The sequence below is a fragment of the Elephantulus edwardii genome, unplaced genomic scaffold (genome assembly GCF_000299155.1).
Source record: "Elephantulus edwardii isolate Elephantulus edwardi_28Jun2011 unplaced genomic scaffold, EleEdw1.0 scaffold00007, whole genome shotgun sequence".
NCBI lineage: Eukaryota > Metazoa > Chordata > Mammalia > Macroscelidea > Macroscelididae > Elephantulus > Elephantulus edwardii.
The window spans coordinates 16,976,724-16,980,588 of NW_006399757.1; positions in this window are offsets into that span (position 1 = coordinate 16,976,724).

The window sequence follows — 3,865 nt, forward strand, 5'->3', positions numbered from 1 at the left end:
TTTATTTTTATCACACCCTCTAAAGGGCAAATTCTTCATTTAAAAAAAGGACAACTCAACAACTCTTTTAGCACTTCAAAATAATACTGAATGTTCTCTGTCTTCTACTAGTCAAGATATTAGTTTGATCTAGTTTTATTTTATTTACATGTAATCCAAACAACCATCGTGTTCTCTAATATCTGTCTTACTTTGTAAAGCCCTTTGGTCTTCATAAAGCAAGTAGCTCTGACTTCTTTATAAATTGTATTAGACCATAGACTTGTAAGATTTTTAGAGATTGACAAACTTTTATTTTTGTTTTACAATAAATGCATTTAAAGGAAAACAAATAGGCTTAAAGAATTACTGTAAAAGCTCAAACTTCCAGTTTTCATTAAAGTTTTCCAGAGAATCTCTTTAGATTCTAACTCTATTCTGCTTCTCATTATAAAGGAGTCTAATACAACTTTAAAGATTAGATATATCCTAAAATTCCCTTAGGCAGAGCCAAACTGAAGCAAAATTTTCAAAAAGTGGGATTTCCTCCCCTCTGGTCTTCTTCAAAATAGCCTATCCCTCCATTCTTCTATATCCCCAAAGGTGTATTTTGTGTAAATCCCACACATATTTAATTTTCCTTTATGATTCACTTGATCATAAAATTTAGTCCCAACAGAAATCAAGTTCCTCTTCTCTTGTCAAAGAGAATGTGTACTGTGGTCTTTATATTCTCTGAAATCGAATTGCTTGTTTTCCCACAGACCTTCTGTATCTTTGGTGAATTAACCAACCACGTGGTTCTAATCACCCTATTCTTTGCTGCCACAGCAAACAACCAGTGTTTGCAGATCAAGTCAATTTGATTTAAATAAAAAGAAACCGAGAAGAGCTATACAGCTTCATTTTTAAGTGTGCGTTTTCCCTTGGATCATTTATTAACCTGTTATCAGAAAGTGGACCAAAGACCAAAGTGCTTATTTCACTGGGAAGAAATGTGATGATTCAGTGGGTTGCTCCCTACACAATCAATAGAAAGCAGATGTCTCATTTCTCCCCCTGGCAATGGGTGTTGGTGACTGAAAGCCTGTATGTAACACAATGTATGGCATGTCTGAAAGTGAATATTGATTGATGTCATTAAGTCGTGCACAAAGGATTGTTGCCCCTTCTCATTTGTTTTACACCATGAATGTGGGATGCATTTCATTTCTCATACTTTTGAGTAAAATTAATTTGTCTTCAACTATACAAGCCTGACACGTTAGTTAGAACTAGAATTTTCCTTTGGTCTCTTTTCAGTAAATGTGCCATTTTAAATGATCCTTTCAGTTTTAACCATTATCCTACATATGACAAATGACTTGTTGAGTAGCGTCAAGTCAGAACCAACCCATAGATGACCCTCCAGCAGGTTTTCAGAAGCAGTTAGTCACTCGGGAGGAGATTGTGCCTCCTTCTGCACAGCAGTTGGTGGCCTTGAACCGTGTGCCTTTGGGATTGCAGTTCTTGCCATTAGGCCACCAGAGCTCCCTTACAAAATAAAATACTAAGCGAAGAACAACCTGTAAATTAGGCTTTCCTACTATAAAGTGGGCAATGTGCATTATTGTTGTGGTTAGGTGCCCTTGAATCAAGCACAACATATCTGAACCCTGTGAAAAACTTATCTGAGCCATGTTCTCCCCTGTATCAACCAAACAGTCTCTCACATACTTGAGCCCATTGCTGCAATCACTGTTTCAACCCACCTGGTTGAGGATCTTCCTGTCTTTCTCTGATCCTCACCTTTCTAATATTGGCCTCTTTCAGGGAATAGCCTCTCCTAGCAAAATGACCAAAGTATGTGGGATGAAGCTTTATCATCTTTGCCTCCAAGGAGCATTCTCACTACACCTTCTCCAAGATATATTTATTTGTTCTTTTGGCAGTCTGTGGGATGTTCAGCACTCTTCTTCAACACTGCAGTTCAAAGACATCAATTCTTCTGTCATCCTTATTCATTGTTCTCCTCTCAGACGCATAGCAAGTGATCAGAAAAGCATGGTCGGAATCAGAAGCACCTCAGTCCTCAAACTGACATCATTGCTCTTGACTGCAGACTTTCCTAGTGCAACATGTCTCCTGATTTCCTGACTGCTGGTACTGATAGTTGACTGTGAAGTGAAATAAGATGAAATTGTTTAGAGTTTCAAACTTTTCTCTATATCTCATGATGCTGTCTCTAGGTCCAGTAGCAAAGATTTTTGTTTTCTTGATGTTAAGGTGCAATCCGTATTGAAGGTTGTATTCTTTTAACTTCTGCAGCAAGTGCTTCAAATCCTCTTCACTTTCAGCAAGCAAGGTTGTGTTATCTTCATGACACAGGTTATTGGTTAGTCATATTCTGATCCTGATGCCACGTTCTTCTTCATAGAGTCCAGCTTCTAGAATAATTTGCTGAGCATCCAGATTAAATAAGTATGAAGAGAGGACACAAACCTGACACACAATTTTCTTAATTTTAAACTGTGCAGTGTTTTCTTTTTCTGTCTTCACAATAGCCTCCTAGTCTAGGTAAAGTTTTGGCATGAACAAAGTTAAGTGTTATGGAATTCCCATTCTTCTCATAACAAATGTTAGCCATAATTTTTTTATGATCCACACAGCCAAATGCCTTTGCATAGTCAACAAAACATAAATAGGCATTATCTTGGTCTTCTTTGCTTTCATCCAGGATGTTTCTCACATCAGCAATGACATCCCTGGCATCACGACCTTTTTTATTTCAGCTTGAACATCAGGCAGTTCTCTGCTTATGTATTATCCTAATAATTTATTATTATTATCATCATCATCATCATCTTCAACAGGTGGGAGAAGGATCAGCAATCTCTCCTCCCCTGAAATTAACTGCCTCTGAAAACCCAACCGAGGGTCAGCTGTGGGTTGGTTCCAACTCTATGATTCACAGCAACATCTTCAACGGTGGTTTGCTTGTATGTGATATTAAGGTTATTGTTCGGTAATTTCCACATTCTGGTGGATCACCTTCCTTGGGAATGAGCACAAATATGTATCTCTTCAAATCGTCACCCAGTCAGCTGTCCTCCAACTTTCCTGGCATAGACTAATGAGCAGGTCCAATGATACATTCCTTAGTTGAAACATGTCAGTTGGTAACCCATCAATTCCTGGGACCTTAATTTTTTTGCCAGTGTTTTCAGTGCAGCTTGAACGTCTTTCATTAACATTGGCTCTTGGTACTTCTTTCTAAAATATTTCAATGTTGGTCAATTCTTTTTGGTAGTGTGAATCTGTGTAGTCCCTCTACCTTCTTTTAATGCTTCCTGGATTGTTTAAGATTTTGCCCAGAGCATTTCTCAGTATTGCAACTGAAGGCTTGAATTTGATTTTTAGTTCTTTTGCCTGGAAAAACACTAAGCTAATTTTTCCCTTTTTATTTCCCACTTCCAGCTCTCTGCACATTGTGTTATGGTGCTTTGTTATGTTGCTTTGTCTTCTTTAGTTGCCCTTTGAAATCTTCTGTTCACTTCTTTTACTTTAGCGTTCTCTTCCCTTTGTTTTGACATCTCACTTGGTGCAATTTTCAGTGCCCCTTCTGACATCCATTTTGGCTTTTTCTTTCTCCTCTATCTTTGTAATGACCTTTATTTTCTTTATGAATGATATCCTTGGTGTCATCACACAACTAATTTGATCTTTGATCATTAGTGTTCAATCAATGCTTCAAAAATGGACATTATGCTGAGTGAGGTATCTCAGTCACAAAGGGACAAATGCTACATGGTGCCACTGTTGTAGAATGAGGCTGGCATTGGGGTGGGGGTAAGACTGAGAAAAACTGGATGAAATATGTTTACGGCATTGAAGTCTATGGGGGAGA